Source organism: Cervus elaphus, chromosome 12 (assembly GCF_910594005.1).
Source record: "Cervus elaphus chromosome 12, mCerEla1.1, whole genome shotgun sequence".
Lineage (NCBI taxonomy): Eukaryota > Metazoa > Chordata > Mammalia > Artiodactyla > Cervidae > Cervus > Cervus elaphus.
In genome coordinates this window covers 78,764,659-78,778,902 of record NC_057826.1, presented here as the reverse complement: position 1 = coordinate 78,778,902, position 14,244 = coordinate 78,764,659, and the positions used below count along the sequence as shown (strand labels likewise).

At 43.9% G+C, this 14,244-nt stretch overlaps 1 protein-coding gene and 1 pseudogene across 2 annotated transcripts in view; one reads left to right on the top strand and one right to left on the bottom strand.

Annotated features, from left to right (window-relative positions):
* The window catches only part of SLC7A8 (solute carrier family 7 member 8), a 51,589-nt gene that overhangs the window by 15,994 nt on the left and 21,351 nt on the right, over positions 1-14,244 (top strand). The gene's annotated exons all lie outside the window — the stretch shown is intronic.
* Positions 5,250-5,348, bottom strand: LOC122705996 (annotated as a pseudogene).

Genomic DNA, 14,244 nt, shown 5'->3' with positions numbered 1-14,244 from the left:
GCTCACATCTTAAACCTCTCTGTAAGGAGAGTGTAAAGGTGTGAGTTGGGAGAAAACAAATGCTGCACCCATGGTCTCCACCTTTCATGAATTTTCTAAGTAGGTAGAAAAGTCATATAGGCAGATTCCATGATTGGAATTCAATTGCAGCAAAAAATCTGAGAAGGGGAAAAGATCGCCATGAGCTGCAGTAGGTTAGAGAGGCTATTTTGTTTTTCTGGCTGTGCTACGCAGTATGCAGAACTTTCCCGACCAGGGATTGAACTTATGACCCCTCCATTGGAAGCGCAGAGTCTTAACCACTGAACCACCAGGGAAGTTTCTTAGGTTTTATAGAAGCTTGGCAATCTGCATTTCTAGAAGTCTCAACATTTAATCTCTGGTCATCAGGGATCTCAATGGATTGGGATATATCTTTTAACCAAAAAAAAACCTAATTTCTAAAGTAAATATTTGGACTATTTCAGAGGTTCCTCTTCTAGAATCAGCTTTGTCCCTGTCTTCCCATACCTTCCAACACACGTCACTTAGCTAAGGGCATTGACCATCCTGGTCACACTCTTTCCCAGGTCTTGATACGTTCTTCTGTCCTGCTGGTGGGGAGGGGAAGGAGGGGTCACTCACCCACCCTGGAGCTGGGGTGGGGCCTGAGTGGTGGTCTTCTTAGCAGGTGTGCCCTCTTTGGCAGTGGTGTTCAGCCCTGGAATAGACTCCACATCTAGGCAAGTGGTATTGTGAGGTCAATGTACTTGTTTGGAGCATATTCCTTGTGCTCGTGAATTTGGGGGCAGAGGGATGTGGGATCCCAAACCATGCTGCCTGAATCTCCACACCACTCTCTAAGTGCAGCCAGTGCCTGGCCAGGTCACCAGCTGCCTCCTGTGAGATGGGGGTGCAGTCGTGCGTGTGCTATAGGTTGCTGTGGCAAGGCTTGCCCGAGACAAGCGTGTTCTTACCACCGTGTGGGGCACCTCGTGGTCCTGTTTAGTCACTGAGCATAGTCACAAGCATAGTCATTTGGTCCTTGCTTGCTGGCTGGATCTGGAGCTGTGGGAGGTAAGAGGAGGGGGAAGGGGGTGTGGGAATGCCGGAAGAGTAGCTGTTTCTGCCATCAGACAGGTTAGTGGGGGTGGGAAGGGGGACCACAGAGTGCTGGCCACTGCTGTGTCAGTGTCTTGTACACACAGACATGGCTTCCCTTTTCCTGCTGATACTGCTTAAGTGTCTCAGACTAGAGGCCACCCTCACCCTTCATCTAGAAGTCAAGAACCCTGAGACTGTTCAGTCTGTTCCCCCGGAGAGAACCTGGGCCGCAGAATAGAGTTCCTCAGGCAGCCAGACCCCACTGCTTTCTTTGCATTCCCCAACCTCACTAAGGCTAGGTGGGTCACTCCTTGCACAAAGACGCTCTAGAGTTTTGGAAAAGATGGGGTGAGAAATGATGGAAGGAATGACCAGATGTGGGTGAAGAGGTGGAAAGAATCTGCTGTAACTGCCTTGCCTGTTCAGAGCCTGGAGGGAGTGATGGGGGGAGGAGAGGGAGAGAGAAGAAACTGCAGATTTGGCTCAAGCTTATGCAACTGCAACTGCCACTTTGAGTTACTCTATTATTTAGGTCAAAGCTGATTATTCACTGCTAAGTCAGCAGAATATCCCTAGCCACCAGGCAGTAAAAAAAGAAAGTCTTTTATATTTTAATTAAATGAAAATCCTTTCTCCCTTCTCTAGAGCAAGCATATCAGTGGGAGGAGGGAGTTAACAACGGGAATGGGAGGGATTAAAACTTGGTTTTGGTACCTTCCTTTTGTGATTTGCTTGATTATTTTTCTCTCTTGTCTTCATTCCTTCCCTCTTTTCTTCGTTTCTTATTTTATAAGTAAATGACCATATTCTCGAAGTAAAAGAGTCAGTATGCAAAGAGAGTTGACCAGGAAAGCCTCCTGTCTTTACCCCTCTTCCTCTGCCCAAAAGCCCTGGTAACAGTGGACAGGTATCCTTACAATTCTAAGTAAAATGCATCTCTCCACACTCACATGTGAGTGTACAGACATACATTTTGACAGGTTACTTCTGCAACTTATGTTTTTCTTCATTTAGCCACATTCGGTGGCTACTACCTGAGTCCCTCGTTATAAACAAAGTGGTCCCAGTGACACAGGAGGAATGTGAGGTGTTCTAAGGTACCTCATTTGTACATCCTCCTCCCTAACTGTGGTTTTTCCTTCAGGATTTGTTTGTCCCCTCTCTCTTGGGGACTGGGCCACCTTTCACTCAGGCATCTCCTGACCTCCTTCCTCTCTTTTGGGGCTGGGGTTACATGCAGCGTCTGAATTGGAATCTTTTCTTCTCATTCAAGTCCCCCTCTTCCTGAATGCCTTGTACAAAAGAAGCTCCTTCTTTTTCCCCCTGAGGAGAAAAGTGTACCTTGCATGCATTTCACAAGCAAAAACAAACAAAAAAAAACTTCTTGTTTTCTGTCTGTCTACTGTGTTTCCTAAGAAGCTAGTTTTCCAGGGCTTCAGATTTCTCGTCCTTCTTTCTTGAGTGATTTGAAAGGTTAAGGCCTTTTCTCTGTAGGTATTACTTTTACCCCTCAGTTGCTTTGCGATTCCTCCTCAGAAAGTTTCCAGATGCTTTGATAGATACTTGTGTGTGTTGTTTTGAAAATCTCTTGCAAATTAATCCCTTGACATGAGAAGATTCAGCAGTCCTTCCTAACTTCTAAATCCCTTATTCTCAGTTCATTTTCCTTTGAGGTTTCATATTCTCCAGCCCTAAACGTCTTATCCCCAAGCACTATATACATCACCTCTGTTAACTGGCCAGGGTTGCCTTCTTGCCCTACTCTGGTCCCCAAAAGTTATGAGTGTCTTATCAACCTTGGGAGTGTTGTGAAGGAAGAAATTTTCCTCTACCCTTCCAGGTTCTTCTGGCTAGTCTAAGAATTAAATTAACATGCGTGCTACATACTAATTCACTTCAGTTGTGTCCGACTCTGCGACTCCAAGAACCGTAGCCCTCCAGTCTCCTCTGTCCATGGGATTCTCCAAGCAAGAATACTGGAGTGGATTGCCATGCCCTCCTCCAGGGGATCTTCCTGACCCAGGGATCAAACCCACGTCTCTTACATCTCCTGCATTAGCAGGCGGGTTCTTTACCATTAGTGTCACCTGGGAAGCCCACATTGACATGAGACAGATTAAAAAGAAAAAAATCAAACAAAAGTTTACTAACATGAATACTTAGACCCAGAAAAATTGAGTATACGCCCAAATGACCAAAACCCTCACCTTAAATACCATCCGCAGCTAAAGACAAAAGAGAATGTTGGTATGGAAGTTTAGGACTTCAAAGGGAGGAAAGTAATTGACGTGAAAATGAAAAGTAAATGGTTGCTGGGGGTTGTGGAGACAACTGGACAGAAAGTGGACTATAATCTCTAATCTCCCCCTCGCCCAGCCTGTATTTTACAGGATCTCTGGTGATAGCATTGTTCCAGGAACAGTCCTCTATCTAAATTATTTTTAAGCAGTTGGGGGGAAGGGCAGAATTTCTTCCTGGGTCTTGTGGGCCTTGATCATTTTGCAGCTTGAACTAATCTGCATGCCAGAGACATTTTAGGGTGGCACATCTTGGTCCCCTGCAGTCTTGCCTTTGAAACTTTCTCTAGAATTTTCACAGTCCAAAGTTAATAGACTGCTTGATATCTCATTGAACCAATCTCTTAATCCTAACAATAGGTAGGTTCAGTTACTAATTTCAGGAGGCGGCGATATAGGTGGGCACTGAAAGTTAGGCCTATAGAGTATAAGCAACCAGGTATTTAATAAGAGGCATTTCTATGGAGACAAAGAAAAAAAAAGAGATTGATGGTTGGAGCAGATTATAAACCCAGTGTCTGAGTCCTGAGAGTCAGCAGCTGAGACTCCTAGATGTTAGGCTCTAAGCATCTTTTGCAGGTTGAAATGTCTCTGGTGATGTCATCTGGAATTCAGGTAAACTTCCTGAATGACTTTCAAAGCAACAGGTACAAAGACTATCTAAATGTGAGCTCTCTTAAGTGTATATCAGGTTGTTCAGTTCCAGTTCATAATCTTCAAGAAAACAACAGCTTTAGTTCTCAGTGATTTCAAGTCAGAAATAAGAGAAAAATTGAAAACCTTACTTGGGGAGTTGTAGCCAAATATTTGAGGAAACTAGAAGAATTCAGGATCTAGTCCAGTTTACAGGTAGAAAAACAAAACCTCAAAAGTGATTAACAGAATTAGATTCTAATGTCCTAAGTATGTATTATAGTTTCTATTGAACATAGTTTTTTTCTCTAAAATCACCTTCATCTTTACCAAAGATAGCCAACCAAATTAAGACTAATTTGTTTATAAAATAAGTTTAGTCTTATTAAACTTTGCCTGATTATTTACATAAGTCCAGGCTTTTTAAAACATGTTTTGCTGGAACTTGTTCATAAGGAATCACCAGATTGAACTTTTAATTGCCTCCCAGGACCAGGAAGCCACACTGAACATGACATTAGGTTCACCTGTAATACCTATGAATTTGGGTGAATTTTTCTCTCCTTGAGGTTCCTAAAATTATTCCGAGGTTCTTGCACCTGCCAGGAAGGAATCTTCCTTACTCACCAGGTAAAGCTGATGGGAACCCTGAAGTCAAGGTACCAGCTTGTCTTTCAAAGAGCTAGGCTCCATGAAGTCAATCTTAGTTCTTTAAAGCTGTCTAGTCATATCTAATTCTATGCGTGTCTCTCTCAAATGTGACAATCCGTCAAAGTAATGTAACCAATGTTTCTAATTGTATCATGTTATAGGGAGAACAGATTCTTATTGAACTTATACAGTTAGCTATACTGCCATGAAAATAAGACTACTCATTAACTTTGCACATATTGGAGACATCAGATAGGGAGAAAAAAAAAGATAACTCTTTCATCTTTGTTAAGCAATTGTTAACTGTTATAACAGTGTTTATTTTTTTTTGGACTGGCAAACTCATGAATGCATACCATAATTTCTAAAAACATATATTACCTCATAATATAATGCTTTTTTCAATGTGGTACAAGTCATGTTTTTAATAAACACAAACTTCTTTAGTTTTTCTGTAATAAGACAGAAGATTTAGACTTGTTTAGCAGTTAATGTTTCAGTATTTTATCTTACTTGGAAGTGATAAAGACATTCAATGAAGCCCCATCATTTAACTTAGCAAAATTGCAAAGTTTTAAATTACTAAAAGATTTGGAGAAACTTTTTTTTTTGTCATCCTAGCGCAAGGGCCATGCTAATTTTCTCTGTATTATTCCAGCTTTAGTATATGTGCTGCCAAAGCAAGCCCTAGAGAGACTGGTTTTAAGTAGGCATACCAGAAAACATAATGATCATTGAAGAGTTTATCTAAAAACTCTTGTCCTATTTACATTTATTTAATTTAGCTGTTCCAACAATTAATGTTTAAATTACTGATAAAAACTTGATGAGACATTAGACAAAGTCAATCATCTCAAGTTATTTTTCTTGCTGACCAATTTTGTAACAGAGGTAACATGATCATGTTTGATCTTTAGTAACTTAGGTACAATGAAAGATTATTCTTAATTTTGATAACTCTAAAGACATGTCTGTATTAATTAAACCAACAAACATAAACTAGCTTTAATACTGAGTATTTTCCCAGGTCACATGAAGCTGAAATTCATCTGGGCTAGTTTCTATTATATTTCTGAGAACTTAAATAAGCACCTGATTTCTTTAAGTCAGTTAAATAGAGCTCATTTACAAATTAATTTTGGCAGTACCACTTGGAGGTAGGAAATGCCACACATCTATAACATATGTGTATAGACATATGTGCACACATGTGTGCTAAGTAGCATCAGTCATATCTGATTCTTTGTGACCCTATGGACTGTAGCCTGCCAGGTTCCTCTGTCCATGAGATTCTCCAGGCAAGAATACTGGAGTGGGTTGCCATACCCTCCTCCAGGGGATCTTCCTGACCCAGGAACCCCTGACTCCTGCATGGCAGGCAGATTCTTTACCACTGAGACACTGGGGAAGCCCCATATAGACATATACAAATAGACAAACAGACACAGAGACCTCATAGTCCCAATCTAAAATTTCAGCCATGAATTGGGTATAATAATACAAAACCCACCTAATTGGACTTCTGGCAGATGGAACAAATCATGTTCACGTGGATATCCAAGAAAAGAAGAAACTGCAAATCCATCAGTTAATCATCATATTGAGCTCCTATCTTGAGTGACATTATTTATACAGAATCTTGGAAGATATTAAAGGTTAGTGAAAAGATGGAATTACAACTAATTACAATATAGTGTGATGACAAAAATGTGTACCACACAGAGAAAGCTGCTTCAAAGTTGGTAGAGGGGTGGTGGGAAAGGCTTCCAGGTTGAGCTAAGTCTAGGAGGGTAAATGGATGGTCTCCATCTGGGCAAACAATAGAATAGCGAGTAGAGGGAAGACCGTAGCCAAGACTTGGAGTTGAGAAACAAATAACTCCTTGGAGAAAAATGAGTACTTTTGTACAGGTAGAGCCTAGGAGAGAGACAGGAAATAAGGCAGAAGAGGTGCGTATGAGCCAGATTTTAATGTGCATGACCCAGATCTTAAAGGACCTTAGGTATCATGCAGAGAAGAGCAGGCTACATCCAAGGAACCACTGAAGGATTTTGTACAGAGAAGTAACATGATTAGATTCACATTTGAGTGAAGAAAAGAGCATGACACTTGAGGCAGGGAGACAAGTTAGCAGGCTAAGCATTTTTCCAGGCCAATTAGGTGGTGGCCCAAAATAAAAACAAAGTTACAAGGTGACAAAAACAAGGAAGAGTTAGAAGTAGAGTCAGCTGGCCATGTGACTGATTGACTGCTAAGAGGGAGAAATACAGTTTATCTACAAATCAAAATTAAATATGTTTCAAATGAAATATGTTTCTACTTAACTGTCTCCAGCATTTGTGATGAGCAGTTTACAATGTATTCTATTTTTGCCTTCCACATCCTTGCCAAATCCCTGAGATGCTGAATGGGTCTTTGGTTGGAAGTTTTCCTTCGGGGCGTTAATCCACCCAGGATGTTGCTCAAAAGCCTTCTCTGGAACAGAAAGGGATTGAGACCTTGGGGCAGCCTTATATAAATGAGAATCACAATCCTTTGTTCATTTAGCAAACATTTATCAAGGGCCATGATGTGCCTGATACTGTTCTCGGCCCTGAGAATTGGGGTATGAGATAGCTTGAATTTTTCAGGCCTGGGCTGGAAAAGTAATGAGTTTTTAGAACTCATTTTATTTATTTATTTTCCGTCTGGCTGCTCTGGGTCTTGGTTGTGGCATACGAACTCTTCATTGTGGCCTGAGGGCTTTCTCTAGTTGTAGCGCACCAGAGCTTCTCATTGCAGTACACAAACTTCTCTTGTTGCAACTTCTCTTGTTGCAGAGCATGGGCTGTAGAGCACACAGGCTTCAATAGTTGCGGTGTACTTGTTTTCCAGTTGTAGCCTGAGCTCTCAGGCTCGATAGCTCCACAGTGTGAGACCTTAGTTCCTCCACCAGGGATTGAACCTGTGTCCCTTGCACTGGAGGGCAGATTCTTAGCCAGTGGGCCAGGAGGGATGTTTTGTAATGTTGTTATTATTCAGTTGCTGAGTCATGTCCAGCTCTTTTTGACCATGTGGACTGCAGCACGCCAGACTCCCCTGTCCTTCACTACTTCCTGGAGTTTGCTCAAATTCTTGTCCAGTGAGTCAGTGATGCTAGATAACTATCTCATCCTCTGCCTCCCCCTTCTCCTTTTGCCTTCAATCTTTCCCAGCATCAGGATCTTTTCCAATGAGTCAGCGCTTCACATCCGGTGGCCAAAGCTTCAGCTTCAGCATCAGTCCTTCCAATGAATATTCAGGGTTGATTTCCTTTAGGAGTGACTGGTTTGATCTTGCAGTCCAAGGGACTCTCAAGAGTCTTCTCCAGCACCACAATTCTCAGTGCTCAGACTTCTTTACCGTCCAACTGTCACGTTTATATATGACTACTGGAAAAACCGTAGCTTTGACTATATGGACCTTTGTCAGCAAAGTGATATTTTTGCTTTTTAATATGCTAAGTTTGTCATAGCTTTCCTTCCAAGGAGCAAGGGTCTTTTAATTTAATCTCGTTGCTGCAGTCCCCATCCACATTGATTTTGGAGCCCAAAAAAAGAAAATCTGTCAGTTTCCACTTTTCCCCCTCTATTTGCCATGAAATAATGGGACCAGATGCCATGATCTTTGTTTTTTTAATGTTGAGTTTTAAACCAGCTTTTTCACTCTCCTTTTTCACCCTCATTAAGAGGCTCTTTAGTTCCTCTTCACTTCTGCTGTTAGTGGTATCATCTACATGTCTGAGGTTGTTGATTTCTCCTGGCAATCTTGATTCCAGCTTGTGATTCATTCAGTCCAGTATTTTGCATGATGTACCTGCATGTAAGGGCTTCCTCTGTGGCTCAGTAGTAAAGAATCCACCTGCAATACAGAAGCGGCAGGAGACTCAGGTTCGATCCCTGGGTTGGGAAGATCTCCTGGAGGAGGCCATGGCAACCCACTCCAGTATTCTTGCCTAGAGAATCCCGTGAACAGAGGAGCCTGGTGGGCTATAGTTCATAGGGTCACAAAGTGTTGGATATGACTGAGGTGACTTAGCATGCATGCATACACACACCTGCATACAAGTTAAATAAGCAGGGTGACAATATACAGCCTTGATGTACTCCTTTCCCAATTTTGAACCAGTCAGTTCTTCCATGTCTGGTTCTGTTACTTCTTGACCTACACACAGGTTCCTCAGGAGACAGGTAAGGTGGTCTGGTATTCCTATACCTTTAAGAATTTTCCACAGTTTGTTGTGATCACACAATGAAAAGTTTTCATGTAGTCAATGAAGCAGAAGTAGATGTTCCTCTGCCTTTTCTAAACCCAGCTCGTACATCTGTAAATTTTCAGTTCAGGTACCACTGAAGCCTAGCTTGAAGGTTTTGAGAATTACCTTGGTAGCATGTGAAATGAGCACAACTGTATGGTAGTTTCAACTTTCTCTGCCATTGCCCGTCTTTGGGATTGGAATGAAAACTGACCTTTTCCAATCCTGTGGCCACTGCTGAGTTTTCCAAATTGGCTGACATATTGAGTGCAGCACTTTCACAGCAGCAACTTTGAGGATTTTAAGTAGCTCAGCTGGAATTCCATCATCTCCACTAGCTTTGTTCATATAATGCTTCCTAAGGCCCACTTGACTTCACACTCCAGGATGTCTGGCTCTAGTGGTTATCTGCGTCATGAAGACCTTTTTCTCATGGTTCTTCTGTGTATTTACTGGGTAGGACTTAAATGGGGCTCCTGCAGGTAGCATAGTACAGTGTGTTCTGTCTCCCCTGCTTTCCCTGTATCTTCTGTTTTTCTCTTCTCCCCCACCCCAGTTCAGGAGCCATGTTTAGCTAACGCTGAAGAATTACTCAGCTCTTGTAAACTGCTGAGCTGGGTGTTTGGGTTTCTTGGCTGAACTAAGTACTAGATGGTGATTCAGCAGAAACTTCAGGTCCAACAACTGGCAGGGAGGGATCAGAATAAGAGGGAAGGGTAAGAGGGAGCCAGGAAAGGAAGGGATGGGGGTGGGGCAGCATGGGCAGGACCTCAGCTGGAAGTGTCCAGGAAGAGCTGTGTGAATCAGGATGTCCACAAGCTCCAGCACAGAGGTGCACCCCTCCTCCGCTGCTTGTTTGTCCTTGGAGGTGAGAAGCCCTGCACAGGCTCAGCACATCTCTCCTTAGAGGGGCTTCTGAGATTTCCAAAATGATGCCAGTGCTTCGAGGTGAAAAGGGCTGGAGAAGGGAAAACATGCTGTAGCATGATAGGCAAGAACTATTTCAAAGCCCCACTATGCACCTTACCAGAGCTGGAATCAAAGCTTTGTTGATAGGAAAGAATTGCATTTGACGTTGTTGTTGTTGCTTCCTTTTGACGTTTTTGTCTTTCACCAGTCATTCACTCCTGCGATAATACCAACCTTTGTGGTAAGTAGGCAGAGACGTGAGATTTTATAATAGCTCCTGAGCCCGTATGAAAAATGTCTTGACGTGGGGTGAGCCCAGGATTTCAGAGAGTTGGCCCTGTGTCTCTGTACTCCTACCTCAATTTCCTCTCTGAGGTCTATGAGGAGGAAATATAGGCAGGCCTGTGTGGGCTGAGCTGGAATCTTATCCAAGTCTCCGGGTCTGGTGCCTTAGAACTCAAACAGGACTGCGGTGTTTTCTTTGCCTATCAGTGCCTTCTGGCAGCTGGCACTGATTACCTCCTTGGATCTGGAAACGGCTGAAGGCAGGCAGTCCAAGGGAAGCAGCTTTTCCACGATTAGAAACACGTGCCCAGTCCCATCCAAGGAGCCGGGTCCAGCCTATCACAGAGCGAAGCGGAGCCACACCCCCTGCGGCAGGCATTGTGCTCACTGGCTGGGGGCACCACCCTGAGGACCTGTCAGAGGGTCATCACCTTACCCCTTTTGCTTCTGGTCCAGAGGGAGGGAGTAGGGGAGCAGGCCAGTACATGGCATGAGGCTGTATGCCCCAGCAAAAGGTGAGGCTAGGAAATCAGCGCTTCTGGCAGGCCCATGACGCAGGTGAAATTTACCGATGCATCAGAGGGCTGGGGAGCTCCATCCCAGAAAGGTGCTTATTTTGAAGCTCTGGAGGAGAACAGGGTGTTCTGATTTCTACCGAGTGGCGTCACTAGCTTCCCTTTCTGCAGCTGCCTGCTTTAGTACATTCCATCTTTCTCTTTTTCTGTCCTGACCTTCTCTCTGTATTCTGCTCCTCTCAAGCTCGCTCATGCACGCATGCTCTCTCTCTCTCACTAGTAATGATGTGTATTATTCCTCCTCCTTCTTCCTCCCCGCTGTGTCTCTCTTGATCTTTCCCTCTCTCCTTCACCACCTGTCTTTATGGATTTTGGCCACTCTGGGCATTTTTACTGCCCGCTTTCTCTTATCTGAAAAGACAAAGAGAGCCCAGGTTCCGGAAGTGCTAAAGGAAAACAAGTCTTGCTAAGCTGCCTCTTTGCTCACCCCTGAGGAAAGAATGAGCCAGCGATACCAAGAAATCCAAGTGGAGTTCCCGGAGTTTGAGAGAAATGTAATGTGACATTGATAAGGGACCAGAGGAGGGAACACAAGGCAGAAAAGAAAGTCTGCTTGTGGGAAATAATTTTCCAAAGCCCTGGGGGACCAGCAAACACAACATTGCTGGTTTCTGAGGAACAGCCACCCTAGTCTCCCCCCTTTTCACACTGGCATCTTAACTTCCTGCTGCCTAGAAAGCAACTTGGCCAGCTTCTTCAGGTGACAGACCCAGAGCCCTTCGTGGCCATGGGTACCACTGACAGGACCAAGGGAGAGAATGTGGGTGTGGGAGAAGAGTGACGTGCATGTGATACAAGAAAGGCCGGTGTAGTGGCAGAATAAGCAACTAGGAATTGGAGGGACGGGGACCCAAGGGGGTAGTCCTGTCTTTGGCACTATTTAGCTAGAATATTACTTCACTCACATATAAGATGAGGTTATGGGTCTCTCTGACTGCCCCTGAGGTTGGAATCATGCCTCTGGGTAGTAGGGTACAGGCCTCTCCCTTCAGTACCAAGACCTGTCTATAAGTGAGCCCCAACTGTATGGTTCTCAGCACTGCTCTTAAATCAGTCAACCCAGACCCCTGGCCAAATGGCTTCTTCCCGACTACCCATCAGACCAGAGCAGTGTGTGGTTCCTGGAGCAGAAGCTGGCTTGACTAAAGGAACGAGAGTGGTTTGGGGAATCCATGTGAGAAAGTGCTCATTAGCCCTCTGCTAAAGAGACGAAATGACCCTTTGCCTGCCCAGCTGAGCAAGAAGCCAGAATCCTGTGTCCACAAGCAAGGGAGGTCCTAAAGACAGTCATCCAGTGGTCATGGTGGGGACTGCTTGTGCTTTGTGAGCTTTTGGGGGGAAGGAGAAACAGCCGGGTTATGTACCCTCCCCCATGTCTGTCTAGCATCAGCAGTACTTGCCCACCCTGCTTCATGAGGTTGTCCCCTGATGCTTACTCTCCAAAGAAGCACAGCGGCCCTGCGCACCTTCAGTATTTTCTGAATAGATTTGTCCATCTAGCCACCCTCTATTCAGTACACGTTAACACCTACTGTGCGTCAGACCTTTACAGGATCTCAGGATCACCCTAGGCAGCAGAGTGTTGTTGATGGCTATGTGGGCACTGTTGGCTGAAGAAGAACAGGGAAGTTTCCTTCTTTTCTGGGCCTGATGGGTAGAGCGGCTGCAGCAACATGAGCATTCCTTGCTTTCTGTAGGACACTCCTTCCTATACAGAATGGGTGGTTCAACCAAGGTACATGACAAGCTTGAACATCTGGGCTCCTTGTTCAGTGCCTTGACCTTATGTTTATCACTCCCGTAGCCCCGTAATCCACCTTTGTGCCCACTCTTCCAGACAGCTTGGGTTGAAGGATCCCAGAGCAGGTGACTTGTGGGTGAGCATCCTGCTGAGAAAAAGTGCCGAGGTCCAGCCCCGGCAGGACCAGGAATACCCAAGGGATGAGTGGCGTCGGCGAGGAAGAAGACAGACAGACAGACACAGACAGATGGTTGCGTAGAAGAGGTAGCTTTTTTTTTTTAATTTTTAGGATTATAGACTGAATGTTACCTCCCCCTTAAGTCACCACATATTACATCAGATATTGGTTTGTGCTTCTGTCAATATTTTTTTCCCCATGTTATTCCCCTAAGCATTCACCTAGAACGTTTCTGATTACAGAGTTTATACTTAAATGCCCCGTACATAGTCTTTTTGCCTCAATGACCTAACATTCTCACTCTAACAAAAACAATGTTCCACAAGTCTCAGGTATAATGTAAATTCTTTGGACAATAAAACAATACTTGGGAAGGGTCACAGTAACATGTTTGACATTTCTGAAAATAGTACCATGAGAAAAACCTGATATTTTTCTTTACCTGAAACCATAAAATCTCAATTTACAACGATTAACTATTAAACAGCAAAACACCTCTAAAGCAGCAAAACACCTCTATTAATAGTAAGATAATGGCAGTAAAGCTGGTTAATATAAATCTTCTATTAAAATCCTATATACCCCATTTTCTAATTTTACAAAAATACCCATAATATCCCATGTTGTTTAAAGAAAGCGAAACAATGAGCAAATAGCAACAAGGAAATAGCAGTAGTAAAAACCCTTTCAACAAAGGAGCAAGTAAACTAAAGCAATACATCTACTTCTAAATCTAAACACCTCTACTCTTTTCTATTCCAGAACATTATAATCTTTTAAGCAAGCAGCCAAACTGTATCTGTGGCCTTTTCTTTTATGACTTGATGTTTATGGTCGTGTCCTGAGCCAGAGCAATCTTGAGCATTTCCAAAAAGGCTTGGACTTTTCCAATGAGGCCTTATTACTATATATTATCATTTCCAAAAAGTAATAGAAAGCCCAACAACAGTAAGACAGAAGGAAGAAAGGGACATACCGGGCCCCTGGGACAACCTCGAGGGGAAGAGCTGCCTTGCAGATTCCTTTTTAGTCCTGTGACCTTATCCCCGGGACAACCTCGAGGGGAAGAGCTGCCTTGCAGGTTCCTTTCTTGTCCTGGCGGTTCCGGAGGGGACATATTGGGCCCCTGGGGCAGCCCCGTGTGAGGAAGAGCTGCCTTGCAGGTTCCTCTCTCATCCCATGACCTTGTCATGACCTGGGTGCATCCCAGCAGCTCCCAACAAAAAAGGTTGAAATGTGAGAAACTGAGGCAAAGGATCAGGGATAGAGGAGGAAGCAAGAAGGGAGAAGCAATGCAGCAGTGCAGAGGGTAGCTCCTGATATGTGATATGTTGGCTCCAGAACCCTCCAAACCATCCCCTTTCCCATCTTCTCTGCTTTGCCGCCAATTGTCAGCATTATCCTGAGCAAAGCATGCCCTCTTTTTGAGTTCCAGTTTCTTAGCTTATGAACAATAAGGATAACCATGTAACCTTTTGTACGGTTATACACAGGCTATAGAGCGTCCTCGTGGCATTAAAATGGACCACACTTCTTTCCATTTTACAGATAGGGAAGGGAGGCTCAAAGAGCTTGACTGGCTTGTCCAGAGAGTAAGTGACCACGTTGGGAAGGGCATT